General features: G+C 40.4%; 1 protein-coding gene across 1 annotated transcript in view; it reads right to left on the bottom strand.

The window, feature by feature from the left end:
* CSMD1 (CUB and Sushi multiple domains 1) overlaps positions 1–16,191 on the bottom strand; it is a 2,014,689-nt gene that overhangs the window by 1,602,562 nt on the left and 395,936 nt on the right. The window lies entirely within an intron of this gene.

Here is a 16,191-nt window from a genome sequence, read left to right on the forward strand (position 1 = left end):
TATTCATGTGTGTCTTTAACAGACACTTTTCTCTTTCTGAGCATCAGGAGCACAAAGAGACGGGTTTACATGGGAAATGGTACAATGGTGCTGCTATTTTTGAAAGCAGAAGTCTGCCTACTGCCATAAAACCCCTCATCAATCTACTCCTGGGTCTGTGAGTTCACCTTAGAGTATTTCCATCAGACGATGGATTCTACTGATCAGAAGTTCTGGTGAAAAATGAGAAGTGCTCTAAAAGTACTGCATGCAGGGTTATTATATTGATAAAGAACACAGGATTGACAGTTTACTGAAAAACCAACATGAGAATTGTTCCAGGCAATAAGGTCAGTAAACACCTGTTCTGACAATAACAAAAAAATCAGGTGCACAAAAAATATATCATTTAGAAAGAAAAGGGCATCAAGGAACAAAGGACACTGGATATTTAGGACATGACAAAGACTAATTTGGTTTCCTCACATTTGAGTTTGGGTACCAAAGGACTGCAGGCAAAGGTTAAAACCTAGTGGAAAATCCTTTTTTGAAGGTACCATCCCACTGTCATCGTCGTAGCTCATACATGGGGAAAAGGGGGTGGAGAAAGTGCGCAGACAACAAGAGAAAATTAGGGTCCAAATCAGACCTTCTACTGGTGTCTGAGAAAGTTCTTTAACCTCTGATACCATTTTCTTATTTTTAAGACTGAGATAATAACAAGGATTTAGTAAGATAACATGCATACCTAGAACACAGAAACAGGTGCAAGCTAGCTGAATATGACTACATGCGTGTGTGTGCACACACCATTTGCATCCAGATAATGGAGCCAGTGTTTTCTTAAAATATTCAACTGAGCTGAAAAGATGAAAGCTTCTCACTCAGGAAGATATTTTAAAATACAGTAAGTCTACAACACTTGAAATGCATTAATCTTACTAAAAAAATCAAATATTCACTTTGTAAAAAAATTAGTTTGCCCCAGAAACTAAAAGCTGTACACTCTCAAAGTAAAAATTATTCACAGATCTCAGATCATTTTCTAAAATGTTACTAATTTTCTCTGATTTATCCAGAAAGCCATCACACTGTAGCACAAAGTAATTTAACCTGAAAATTAGAATTGGTGAACTTTAGTGACTTCACACTTATTTTTTCAGATAAGAAACATTTCCTATTTGTCTCATATCCACAAACCCATACCATCTATTAGTACCTCCGTAACACCATGACATAAAATAAATGGAGGACAGGGGAAAGGAAAAGCGATTACCAATTTCACATCTGTTATCACCCTTTAACTTTCAATGCAAAGAGAGACAAGGGTGAGTGTGTATCTATGCGTGGGTCCACACCAAGCACACGCATGCCTGCACACACACACGTGTGCACACACAGCACAGAATCTAAAGAAGTCAACCTGTCATTCAGTCTCTTCATGCTGGCTTTAAACAGCATTTCCCCTGAAGGTTGGAGGGCTCTCAAGCATATGAAACACAGAGTTGTGGTTTATTCCCACCTTCATAAGGAGAAGTTATGGTTTGTACAAAGCAAGACACCCACTTAAAAACAGAGACCAATTTCCTAACTTAGATCGCAGTAACTGAATTGCTTCAGTTCAGTTGCTCAGTCGTGTCTGACTCTTTGCGACCCCAAGTATCTCCAATTCTTCATTACAAAGTTATCAAACTCTTAAGGCGACTCAGTCACTTATTCAATACTCAGCATATCTGGGAGCTGTTTGTCTTCACACTATGAGGGTGGAAATCTAATACAAATCAGAAGTACTACACCTAAATGTCATTGGTCAAGGAACCATTTTTAGGATTGTAAGGTGTTATTTCCTATCATCTCAAGTACCCAGACTAGTTTGCTAATTCTAGACAACTGTCTTTATTGTGATACTGTAAAAACAAAACTCCAGTTCACTGAGCATCAGTTCAGTGTTCAACATGATTGTTTTAATCTGTTCCAGACAATTTACACGAGCCATCGTCTTTCTGATCACTGGAGATTATTAAAAAATCCTGAAGATGGGAAACAGGGTTTAGCAATTAATGATACGTTACAATGGATCCCCCTCTCACCATCTGAGAGTTAGCTAATATTGAGCTAATTCCACTGTAGGAGCACCTTGATACATCTACCATTTCTCATGTGGGAAAAATTGACATTTTTTCCCCAGAATTCCAGCAGAAGTGCATGTCTACCCTGCATTATTTTGAGAAACCAAAGTTAAAGGCAATAAATTCATTTTTGCCTTTTGAGCTGTTTTCTTTTCTTTTTGATGAAATGTAACCAACTTTTTAGTTTGCTTTAATCTTATGTGGGATTCCAATTATAGGCATATTCAATACCCAATGGCAAATTTATTCAAAGCAGTATTTTTTTTCACTTTACCTGATATATTCCCTAATACTCCATAAATGATTTCTAACAGGTTTCTAAAGTTTTACTAATTGATTATACTTTAGGCTTGTTAATTTAGAAAGAGACTTATGACTAATTACATAATTTTAAAAAATTTGAAACATGTTCCAATTTTTTTATGGAAATGAGGACAAGCTGCATTTTTGTTATTTCCATCTGCTCTTTTGCCATTTTGATTTATCTCAGCTACTGTTCACACTATACAAATAGATAAACATTTAAAATTGTTAAGTGCTTTTAAGTTCTCTCCTTTGATAAAGTATAAGAAATTGATACAGGTTTTACGAAAAAATACTCAAATTCCAGATGGAAATGAAATAGAAACCAGAGCAGATTCCAATGTTACTTAATAGAACTAAAGATAGGGCAACCCTATCACTCCTCCAGGTTTCCAAATATTGAGACTGACCTTTTGATGGAGCAAGTCTCTTGCCATGAACATGGCTTGTAAACATCCAGGTGAGTCATCCATCTCAACCAGACCCCACCACTCAGTTTCACACTGGATCCTGTTTCTCCAGGCAGCCCCAGGACCTCATGGACGACCGCTCAGTTCACATACAACCCCCCCAAGTAACGTGTTAGCATGGGTGCTCTGCTTCCCTGTGCTGGAAGGGTGCTTCCCCAGGTCACCTTATAACCGACTTCTTACAGCTCACAGGCCATTCCCCAGTCGATCTGCCCTTCATCACCCCAGTCATTCTCTACCACCAGACTTTGCAGAATGGCCTTCTTGCACTCAACATTGAAGAGTAAATCACTTGCTTGTACATTTTGAATTATTTATTATTTTGTCTCCATGAGACTCTCCATCCTGTCTCTTCTAGCTCGTCACTTCACCCCCAGTCTCTAGACCAATGTTTGTGGGATTGTTCCCACTCAATCAATATTTTACTGAAAACTGTAATATTGATCTTTTAAAATATATAAAATTTGGTCGCTTATTTTGCTGATGGTTCTTGGTTAGCTCACCTTAGGACAACTCTTAGGTCCTCTACTCATTTAGAATATGCACAATGACAGATCACTACAGTATGAAGTTAGCTTGGATTTTGCAAGACTGCCAAGTTGCTAAGGGTTGCATCAGTGGTTCCTGGGCATGGAATGAAATAAAACAACCCACATGGAGACCACTCACAGGGTCTATTCTAGGTGGCCAGCCAGTGATGTCACTTGGAAAGACCCATCTAAAAGAACTCAAGCCCAGATCTTGTAAATATCCTTTGGAAAAGACCCTGATGCTGGGAACGATTGAGGGCAGGAGCAGAGGGAGGTGACAGAGGATGAGATGGTTGGATGGCATCATTGACTAAAGGGACAAGAGTTTGAGAAGAGCCCAACAGATAGTGATGGACAAGGGAGCCTGGTGTGCTGCAGTCCATGAGGTCACAAAGAGTCGGATGTGACTGAGTAACTGAACAACAACTTATCCCTTCTGAGATACTATTAAGATTCAGGAATATAAGGTTCCTTCCTTAGAAGCAGGAAATTCAGTGAATTTGACCTTCCTGCAAGTGCAGCTTGACACTCAGGTGGTCTATAACGAAGCATCCTAAATGCAGAGAGATTTCAGAGGTCTTTAGCAGAAGAGAAAAAGTGAGCAAGACCATATATAATGCTCTGATTAAGCTGAGGTCTAATTTATATTCTGGTTGGGGAGCCATGCAAAAATCTCAGAATAGGGATTTCTTCAGCTGTGTATTTATTTCTGGATCCTTCTGCTCCCCTACTTAGCTCCCCTTCTATCCAACAGAAGCAGGTTTTAATGTGTTTCCTAGTTGCACAGCCAGAGGCATTGCCTGGGGAGGGAGTTAAATTATTTGCTATATCTCAGTTATTGTTGTAGCTAAACTAGTAGATCCAAAATGCAGTTTATGGACCCTCTTCTTGTTTTCAGACCTGGGGAAAAATGCTGTCACTGACTTTCCAGTATCGTGGGGAAGCCCAAAGCATATTTCTGACTTCCATCCTCAGAAAATATTATAGGATCTTTCACATTACCTTACAGTTAATCTATGGCATTTATAATACTAAAGTGTGAGTACTGGAATAGATACTGTGAGCTACAATAAATTCTCCAGGAAAGAAACTGCAAGAACAAATCCATATTCTATTTCTAGCAGAGAGAGCACTCATTTCAGTAACACCAGAAGGAGACTGAAATAATATAATTCTGTTTCAAAACAGGATTTACCTATCTACCTCTCTGTTCAAGAATTCCTTCCCAACAGGGATGCTTAACAACTATCACAGATCAATAACCTTGCTGAATTTCACTAGTCTTCTGACCTGGGTTTAATTCAAACGAAAGAAATGAATGATTTTCCTTTACTTGGGGAATGGTGTGGGATAGACTATCTACATGATCAGTTTTCCAAAGATTAGGTACTGATGACTTTGAAAGCTGTTTAATATACTGGAACAATAAAATTAATGCTATAGAGCATTTCAACATGCTCTAAAGAATCTGAACGTATCACTCAGGGATTGGCAACATTTAACAACAAGAAAAATTATGACCAACCTAGACAGCATATTAAAAAGTAGAGACATTACTTTGCCAACAAAGGTCCGTCTAGTCAAAGCTATGATTTTTCCAATAGAATGTGTGGATGTGAGAGTTGGATTATAAAGAAAGCTGAGCACAAAAAATTGATGCTTTTGAACTGTGGTGTTGGAGAAGACTCTTGAGAGTCCTTTGAACTGCAAAGAGATCAAACCAGTCCATCCTAAAGGTAATCAGTCCTGAATATTCATCGGAAGGACTGATGCTGAAACTGAAACTCCAATACTTTGGCCACCTGATGTGAAGAACTGACTTATTTGAAAAGACCCTGATGCTGGGAAAGATTGAGGGCACGAGGAGAAGGAGATGACAGAAGATGAGATGATTGGGTGGCATCACCAACATGATGGACATGAGTCTGAGTAAACTCTGGGAGTTGGTGATGGACAGGGAGGCCTGGCGTGCTGCAGACCACGGGGTTGCAAAGAGTCGGACACAATTGAGTGACTGAACTGAACTGGACAACAGGACTGATTCTCAGTTCTGAGTTATCTGTCTTTTCTTCCATGAAAAAGTAACCAGATATTGATTGGGATGATGGCCATGGGTGTGGTGCAAGGGGCCTGGGGGAAGACCCACTAAACTAATCATTACAAACCATGACTCTTAACTCAAACCCGAATTCTAAGTTCCCTTGCATCCTGCTCTGACGTTCAAAGTATTCATGATTCATCCACTGAATAGACCCAGGCACCCCTCCCACTATCTTTACACACGCTCTGTTCTAGCCACATTGCTCATATTATCCTGCTTTAGTAATGTTTTCTCTCCCTTTTTTCCCTCAAGAGGGAACTCATGGGAAACCAGGCAAAACCTAGCAATCTTGCTGCTAATATAACTGAATATGATTTCTTGTACATTATTAGTTACAGAACACATTTTCCTTGGAGTTAAATAACTTCGTAAAAAACTAAGTTAATGGTTTCATTTTGGGGCAAATAAAGTAAAGATATTAGTACTGTGCCAATCAGATAGAAACTTTAAGTGTTAATATTTATATTTATGCACTGGAAAATGTGTTTAGACTACTAGAATAGGTATAATGTGTTCACAAAAACACTCATACACATTTTATTAAATTATAATCACTATGGTGAATGAAACCTTTAGAAAAGTACAAATACTTCTATTCATAGTTACAGAATCATGTTATGTTAGCAGAATGTAAGCTTTCCCTCCTATAGTAATAGGTCTACAAAGACTTGCCTCAGTTGTGCTTAGCGCTGAGAAACAAATGTTTCAGAAGCCTACTGAATAAAATTAAATATATTAATAACAAATACTCATATTCTATCATTTCAAGAAATACAGATTGCATATGTATATACATATATATGCATAGATATTTAAAATAAATTTGCATATATATGAATATAAATATGTATTTAAATATCTTGTGAAAGTTAAATGATATGCCCAGAGTCTGAAATTTAGTAAATGGGCATGCGTGATTCTTTCTTCTATTTAATGATGGCTCAATATGGGAGGGCAAGACCAAATTGGGAAAAAAAAAAAAGTTTCAATAAGAGGATAAAAATAATGCCAACTTTCAAAAAACTTAAGAGGATAAAAATATTCTGACTACATCAGGGTAAAGGAGAAGTCAACAGTAATAAACTCATCACAGAAGCACCAAGTATTTGCATCAAACACCATTCTTAATTAATATGTCAAAAATGAAATCAGGAGGCAAAATACAAAATATTTCTAACTAAGTTACCACAAAATACAACTAGATTAACAAATCATGTGATACAGATAAAATAGTGTTTGGAGGGAAAATATCAAACAAAAGATGAATCAGTGGCTTTACATTTTACATAAATTGCTAGGAAAAGGGCAGAATAAGCCCAAAGTAGGTATACATAGGGAAATTTAAGAAATGAATCTTTTTAAAGAAAGAAAATTGGGGCTATAATAAAGACAAAGTTTGGTCTCTGAAAAAAATCCAGAAAACTGATAAAAATGTAGATAGAAAGAAAAATAGAAAATACAGATCAATGCCAAAAATGAAAAACAATTTATCACCACAGACTATACCAATATTAAGAGGATTCAAAATAATGTGATTTCAACTTTGAATCAACAAATTTCATAAGAAATTAAGTGGATACCATAGAAAATATTTTAATAAAATTTACACCAGAAGAAATGGAAAATCTGAAAAGTCATAAATCTAGAAAATACATTCTATTTTTTTTTAAAGATTTACCAAAGAAAACTCCAAGCACAGATGTTTCTCTGTTGAATTTTGTCAAGGAATAACACCAAAAGTACATAAACTGCATCAGAAACAGAGGATGAGGAATACTGTTTTACTTGGGCTTTTAAAATTACTCTTACACCAAAACCTGGAAAAGTTTACCATTAAAGGAAATTACAAACCAAAATCACTTGCATATATACATATAAATCCTTAACAAGATATTATGTCAAACCTAACAATATGTTAAAGGTATTATATAATATATATTATTTATACCTATTATATATATAATAGATATATAAATATATAAAATCTTATAACCAAGTGTACTTTATAGAATGAAAGGGATGGATTAACATTTAGTAAACTAATCACACTGTCCATATTAATAGAAGAAAGGGCCACCATTCAGTTGATGCACAAAAATAATCTGACAAATTAAGTTCTAATTCACAATAAAACCCTCAGCAAACCAGTAACACTATAAAACTCTCTCAAACTGATAAAGGACATTTTTTGATATGAAAAAAAAAAGTGCAATCAGTATGTCAGTTAAGTTCCAGTCAGGAGACAGACAATGCACCAGTAATTTGAAGGGGAAAAATTTAATATAAAGAGAAATCTCCAAGCACTTTTTTTCTTGTAAACTATGCTTGGATGAGCATTTTTTGCATTAGGAAGGAAGAAAATCTCAGTTTGGTTGAATATTTACATACTCCTCTTTCATACTTCCATGAATAAATGTGAGGCTTTAGTAATCATCACCTGCATGATAAGTGTTCAACATCTCACCTTACTCAATCTTTGAGATTAAAAAGGTTAAATGATTAGCAGAGGATTAACCACAAAGAGGTAAAAGAACTGCAACAATGGAGAAATGGAGAGTAGCTGTTATCTTTAAGATGAGGGTAGTACTAGCTATGACAAACCTACGAAGTGTATTAAAAAGTAGAGACATCACTTTGCTGACAAAGGTCTATATATCCAAAGCAATGGTTTTTCCAGTAGTCATGTATGGATGTGACAGTTGGACCATAAACGGTTAGCACCAAATAACTGATGCTTTCGAACTGTGGTGCTGAAGACGACTCCCCAGAGTCCCTTGGACTTCAGGAAGATCAAACCAGTCAACCGTAAAGGAAATCAGCTCCGAATGTTCACTGGGAGTGTGCTGAAGCTGAAACTCCAATACTACGGCCATCTGATGTGAAGAGCCAACTCACTGGGAAAAACCCTGATGCTAGGAAAATTGAAGGTAAAGAGAGAAGAGGGCAGCAGAGGATGAGCAGGCTAGATAGCACCACCAAGTCAATGGACGTGATTTTGAGCAACTATGGGAGACAGGGGAGGATAGAGGAGTCTAGCATGCTGTAGTCCATGGGTCACAAAGAGTTGGACATGACTTAGTAACTGAACAACTAGAGCACCCAGGAATGGAAAACAAAATAAAAGACCCCTCCTACCAAGCTGAGATTCAGAACTTGTTGGAGAGGGAGTGTCCAGTGGTCAACTGGAGAGTGGAAATGTTTGCCAAGGTCAACCAGGAATGTGCGTGTGCTGGTGAACCTGGCAAGGCACCCCAAGAGTCAGCAAAGCTCTGTAGACAGAGGACGATGCCCTCTGACATTCTGTACAGCATGACGGTCCCTTGACAAAGAAGCAGGAAAGTAAGGGCACACGGGAGCAGCAGGGACAGTCCTTTCTTCCAATAAGGCCCCCACAGCAACTGGGATGGCTTAGCCTGGTGCCAGCTGGCAAGTGAGCATTGCCCGGGTAGAGCTCTGCCCTCACAGAGCAGGGAAGGAAGGGCAGACTGCAGTCAAGAGGCAATCCTCTTATAATCACTGATAACCAGTGACCAGCACAAGTAACAGCATCTATAATGGTCATCACTTCCCCTCTTGTGGTCAGAACCAAGCAAAGATGGTGACTCATCACCTCTGCAGCACTGAGCTGAAGGTACTAGCCATTTCAAAGCAGCCCACAAAAGAGAAGGCCAAAGGGAGGAAGTAGAACTGGCCCTCTGCACAGAGAGCATTGTTCCCACTAAAAATAAATCCCGGAGGGTCTTCAAAATAGCTACTAGAAATAAAGAAATGAGGAAAGTCATAGGAAACAAGGTTAACACTAAATGAAAAATTGGTTGCATTCTTATGCATTATCAGCAAACAAAATGAAATTATTTTTTTAAAAATCACATTTATAATAGCAGCAAAACACTAAGAATAGTAAGTGATGAATCTATTAACAACTTAACATTTTATGGGAGAAATTAAAGAAGACCAAAATGCATGCAGAGAGAGTATGCATTCATGCATTGGAAGATTATTGCTTACATGGAAATTCTTCCCAAATTTGTAGATTCAGTGCAATCCCAACCAAAATCAGGGGAAGTTTTACAGAAGTTGATAAGCTGATTCTAAATGATTCTATGAAATGCAAAAGGCTTAGAATAAACAGCTTAGAAAAAGAAAAGTAAAACACCCACATTTGAAGTACCTACTCTACATGATCTTAAGACTTACTGTGTAACTACAATAATCAATACAGCAAAAAGACAAACAGATCAATGGAACAAAATAGAGAGTACAGGAATAGTCCCTGACATATATCAGAAATTGACTTTCAGCAATTGTGCTAAGTCAGTACAAAGAGGAAAATGAAGTCTTTTTAACAAATGCTGGATCAGCTGAGTATCTCAAGTTTTGAAAAATGAGCATCAACCCTTAGCTAGAACCAAACACAAAAGTTCAGCTTTATAAGAATTACAGTCTCTTCAATAAATGGTGCTCTAACAATTGGATATCCATATTCAAAAAGATGAATTTAAAAGCTTACTTCATATCACATAAGAAAATCAACTCAAAATGAATCATAGACTGAAAGAACTGAACTATTCGTTTCCGAAGTTATCAGGGAGAATATTTGTGGTTGAAAGCATGCAAAAATTTCTTACATTTTGCGATCAGGATGGGGAACACATGTAAATCCATGGCTGATTCATGTCAATGTATGGCAAAAACCACTACAATATTGTAAAATAATTAGCCTCCAACTAATAAAAATAAATTTAAAGAAACATAAAATCATAAAATATATTGATAGATTGAATTTTATCAAGATTGAAAATGTTGTTCAAAATACACCATAAAGAAAATGAATCTGTGAGAAGTTATCTGTAACATATATCAGCGTAGCAAGATTTGAAGAGAGACTTCACAAAGGAAGATACATGAATGACCAGTGAGCACATGCAAAGATCCTAACATAAAAAATGCTAATTAAAACACAAGAAAGTAATACTCCATAACGTACTCATTAGAGTGACCAAAATTAAAGAGCAGATATATGGACTACAAAGGTGTGAAACAGCTAGAATTCACAACTGTTGATAGGAATGTAAAAAATTACACCCCATAGGAAGTGTTTGGGTCAGTTCAAGAAAGCATAAATCATTAATACTGTGTTCAGACGTTCAGACACGTCCAACTCTTTGAAACCCCATGGGCTGTATGTAGCCCACCAGGCTTCTCTGTCCATAGGATTTTCCAGGCAATAGAATACTGGACTATGTTGCAATTTCCTTCTCCAGGTGACGTTCCCAACCCAGGGTTGAACCCGTTTCTCCTGCACTGGCAAGAGGATTTTTTACCACTGTGTCACATGGGAAGCCCCCATAAGCTTATCATAAGACCGACCTATTTCATTCCTAGGTATTTAACCCAAAGAAATTAAAACAATTGTCCAAAATACTGTCTCCAGCCCTTGTATAAAGGAATCTAGACTGCATCCCAACCACGTGGGGCTATTTACATCCCAGAGACCTAACTCAGGAAACACTAGGTTTTCAGAGAAAGAAAGAAAAAAAAAAAAAAAAAAACTTGGCAAATCCACTACCTAGTAATTATACAAATGTCATTCACTTACAGTGAGTGAAAACATAATACACGAGTGATTACAAACTTTATTAAAGTGACTGAAAACATTTAAACACACAATATGACATACCATGTCACTGCAATGCAAGGTGCCATAAGAAACAGAGAGCTCTGTTCCAGCAGATACCTTTGAAATCTTATCAAACCTCTCCATCTTCCACGGGAAGTAACCGAAACCTCGATGGTCCCCAGCTATTCTGGGGCCAGGTGTTTCGCCGCCGCCTCCTCTTATTACTCTGGAATTACCAACAGATGGAATTGACAAGGCTGGGATTGTTAATTAACCTTCCAGGGCAGAGGCCTCAAGCTGCTGCTGCCCACATATACTTTCTGCACTGTATGTCTTTTTACTTTTCTTTCTTTTTTAATAATAAAACAATGAGGATCCTGTGCGCAGGAACTAAGACTGACACAGCCAAATAAATAAATAAATATATATTTTTTTAATGGAAACAGTGAGAGTCAGACCATAGAGGCCCCTCATGGGAGCACACCTGATACCCCGCTTCTGTCAGTTCTGGTCACCCTCCGTGGCCTGTCCACAGCCTCGTCTTTCTCCAGACCCCAGTGCCGGGCTCCCCAAAGCCCACAGACTCCTAGTCCAGGCGAACCACAGACTGGGCCACTTTTATCTGCCCAGGTAGCTAAAGGGGAGGGCACTAGAGCTCTGCCCCGACCTGGCGCATGCACACAGCGCCCCCTCCGTGGGGACCCCACCCCAGATGCCCTAGGTGGGCCCCGAGTGCAGCTACACAAACCATCTTCCCAAGACAGCAATCTGAAGTCCATCCACAGCTTAGCAGCCATTCTCATGTCAAACCCAGGAAAATTTCTAACAAAAGACACCCTCCCAGCACAAGCTGGGGCCAAGGCTCTTACTCTGGAGTCCCAGAAGTTCGAGCCAGGGCCCCTGGGCTCCCCGCTTTGGACACTGCTCTGCACAAAGCCCCAGGGTGCGGTCCACTGCCTGCACCCCAGGCAGCCAGTGGACAGAAAGGCCAAGACAAACACACAACCCCAAGCAAGAAAACCCCCTACACTCACTTGCATCCTCGGGCCTGCTGCTCCTCCTCACAGCTCGGGGCTATCTGGACGCCTCAAGTCTTTTCCCCGGAGAGGACCTCCAGGGGCCACTCTCTGGCCCCAGGTTCACGTCCAGCCCATCCACAGGCCCCTCCAACAAGAAATCTTCTCCTTTGAGCTCTCTGGGGGCCTCCCGTGGGGTGGGCCTGGTCCTGGAAGCCAACTGACTGTGGGCGCCGGGAAGGCAAAGAGGAACGTGTGTGGCCTGGAGCTTCCAGGGCAGCAAGTGCGGGTCCCGCAAGGAGGTGGGCAGGAGAGGATGCCCGGGACGCGCCCGTGAATGCGGGCGGCGGCGGCGGAAAGAACCGGGGCCCCCAGGGAACCACTGCAGGAACCACCGGCTGGCAGAACACTGGCCGCAGGGGCTCTTGGGAGGCCACGGGCCTGGGTTATCTGTTCCCGGCAGGAACCTCCCTGAGCGGGGAAGCAACTGGAAGCAGCTGCGGCACTCAGCCCCCGTCTGAGCTGGGCGGCCATTGGCCGGAGCTGGGGAAGAGGTGCTGCATCTACATCGGCCTCACCTCACCTGCTGCCTTGCATCCGCTCTGTTTCAGGTACCTACATCCTCCTCCTGCCTGCCAGTGCAGGAGATGTAAGAGACTGGGCTATGGTCCCTGGGTCTGGAAGATCCCCAGGAGGAGGAAATTGCAACCCACCCCAGTAGTCTCGCCTGGGAAATCCCATGGACAGAGGAGCCTGGCGGACTACAGTCCCTGGGGTCGCAGTCTCAAATAGGACTGAGTGCACGCACACACACATACACACATTGTCTCTCTCTCTCTGCAGCAGGCCTGTGAGTTCAAGGAGCTGGTGTAGTAAGTGGCAGAGAAAGACCCCTTAGTGACAGGTGTGCCCACGTGGCCTTTGCAGGTTAGTGCAAGGTCCACAGTAGGCAGTTAAGCTCCACTACTTCGTCCACCTGATGCAAAGAGCCGACTCAGTGGAAAAGACCCTGATGCTGGAAAAGACTGAAGGGAGCGACAGGGGATGAGATGTTTGGATGGCATCACTGACTCAATGGACATGCTTTTGAGCAAACTCCAGGAGTCAGTGGAGGACAGGGCAGCCTGATGTGCTGCAGTGCATGGGTCACAAAGAGTCGGACACGACTTAGCAACTGAATGACAAATGGCAGGGGGTGGGGGTAGGTGGCCTGAGGTTCACACATCCATACCTCGACACTGAAAGGGGATGATGGGGATAATCTTCATCTTTGCAAGTGATCTCAGGATGGATGCGGTTTCATCATCACTCTCTTCTTCATTCAGTGTGTTTGCTGTTTACTTGATTGAGAGCTTGAGAAAGTGGGAAACATGACCGGGACATTTGGAAAGAGAAAGAGTTCTCAGATGTAGGGGTCAGACAGATGTGGAAGGAAACCAGGGCCCCATAGCCCATGGACAGAACCAAGCCTACCGCTCGCTCAGTGGCCTTGAGTCATCAGCCCAGAAACAAACCTTCCTTTTCTGTGGCTCTTCCCTCAATGCCCCTCAATCTTTCCCACCATATCCTTTTCTGGCCCCAAGTGTTTCTCTGAAATGCTGTGCCTTTGGCTTGCAGTTTTCAGGGAAATGTGCACACTCATCCGTTATTTAAAATATGCATTTGATGTACAAAAGTCACTAACTTAAAGAAAACTAACACCCAGACTGTGTAGTGACTAACTTATTCATCCATTATCTTTTAAAAGATACGCATGATATTTTCCCGAAATCATGAAATACGAGGGCTATAGTATATGACGCTATAAAGCCTCATCTAGAGGGTAAAGTTGCAATGTAAAGGATTCTTTCAAGGTCCCTGCGTGAGCAGTATGTGTTGCATTTGAAAGCAGTTGACTCTTGGACAGTGCTTCCGACTTCAATGAGCATAAGTATATCAGTTTGATGATATAAATGCTTTCAACTCCCCCACCTCTGTAAGTTACAACTCCTCCGCCTCTGTGAGTTACAGCTACCCACTTTTGTGAGTTACAAGGAATCCATCTTTGTAAGTTACTGGCCACTTCCTTCTCACCTTCATTCTCACTTTTCAAAGGCAATATTTGCCTACCTACATCTTTTAGAAAGCTCTATATATACACAGAGCATTTGAATTTTAGAAATATTAAAAAAAAATGTGACTCCTAGGCATGTAAAATATGAAAACCTTTAAAGGTAAGCAAAAAAATATGGTGGTGAATGCACCTTATCATTTCCAAGAGTAGCTTGGTACATTTGTCCATGGGATTACTATGGATCTATAAGATGTGATATGAGGAGAACAGAAATAGCCACAGAGGGTCCAAGAACAGCTATGAGAAACAGATGCTGTCTCCTTGAAGGAAAACACTTTGAGAAACTTTGGGGAGGCCCCGGTTTTGTCTACCTCAGTTCTCCTCTCTGGGCTGAAAAGTGATAGGTTACATGAAACATTCACTGGCATTCTTTCCTGTTTACTCTGATCCTCTCTCTCAAGTGGAACACACCCCCTGTTTATGGTGGGAGGGGGGCGCTGTTTCCTTGAAGCAGGAAGCCAGCTATACAGATTTTGGTTTATACTAGTGATTTCTAAAATAGAAAGTAACAGATGTCAGTGATAAAGTATAGGGTAGTGAGTAGTATAGTCTAACTATAGCCATGACCCTACATCTTCCGTTTGAGGGTTTAGTGTGGGATCAATACAATCCTGGAGCTTGGGAAATTGTACTGAGGGTAAGGTTCAAAGAGAAACTCATCTGATTTTCCACTGATTGTAAGTCAGAGACCAACAAGCGCTGGTTCCTCGGCATAAAGCCAAGGAAATCCACTTAAGGTCAGTGACCCAGGGGGCCAAGGTTGGGAGGGGAGAGCTCTGAAACCTTCTGAGGAAGTTCACACGGGCAGGTTTTATTTCCCACTCATTTAAGGATCCTCCCCAAGCTGGTTCATCCTTCAGGGCAAGGATGGGCTAAAGAAAGACTTTAAAGGTTTTATGCACTTGTATCTGCCACCTGGAATCTATGAGCAAGTTTCTGAACCCTGCTTGAGTTAATACTTAAGGTTCTAAGAGGTAAGCCAGGGGAGATGTATAGTTGAGGTTCAGAAAGAGGGGCCAATATTTCTGCTCCTATGACCTTATTTGAAAGAATTTACTAAATTTAGAGGCTTCTGAACTGTAAACACTCTTAATCACTTATACAATTTTCATACATTATGCTTTTGGCTAGTTAAATGCACAAGTTCATCATGTGTAAATATCAAGATTACTCCAGGATAACAGTAATATTTTAAAGGTTGGGAGAGGGCTTCTAAGATATATATTTGCCTTTTGATTATATTTCATCATGTGCGTTTGTCCTAAGTTGCTTCAGTCGCGTCCGACTCTTTGCGATCCTACAGACTGTAGCCCACCAGACTCCTCTGTCCTTGAGATGCCCCGGGCAAGAATACTGGAGTGGGTTGTCATGCTCTCCTCCACGGGATCTTCTTGATCCAGAGATCGAACCAAATCTCTCCTGTCTCCTGCATCAGCAGGCAGATTCTTTACCATTAGCGCCACCTGGGAAGCCCCATATTTCAGTGCATTCAGATGAAAAGTCAATTGCATTTATATGCAAAGGGAGGGTGACTGTGTTTACTATAGTAAAGGAAGTAATTATTTTAAATTCTAAGTAATATCCTATTCTGCCTTTTAAATGTTGTGAATTAAAATGCATATTTTTGTACATAGACTTCATTCCTTTAAAATTATTTTAGAAACAACTAATGTACATGTATTCAATCAAAATGAAATGGTTTAATGTATTCTAAGTGTTGGATAGGGGTATAAAGAGAAATCAGCAAAGGTTCTGCTACCTAAACACCTAAGAGGGGCAAGTAGGGGGGAAAGTATATTTTAAATGTAAAAATCATTCAACTACAGATCTGGTCATGAAGCCATGTACAAGCCCCTGTGTCCTTATCTTCTGAAGTAAAATGCTGACTTGAGTTAATTAATGATTGGGAAATGTGAAGATGCAGAAACAA

The sequence above is a fragment of the Cervus elaphus genome, chromosome 32, assembly GCF_910594005.1.
Source record: "Cervus elaphus chromosome 32, mCerEla1.1, whole genome shotgun sequence".
NCBI lineage: Eukaryota > Metazoa > Chordata > Mammalia > Artiodactyla > Cervidae > Cervus > Cervus elaphus.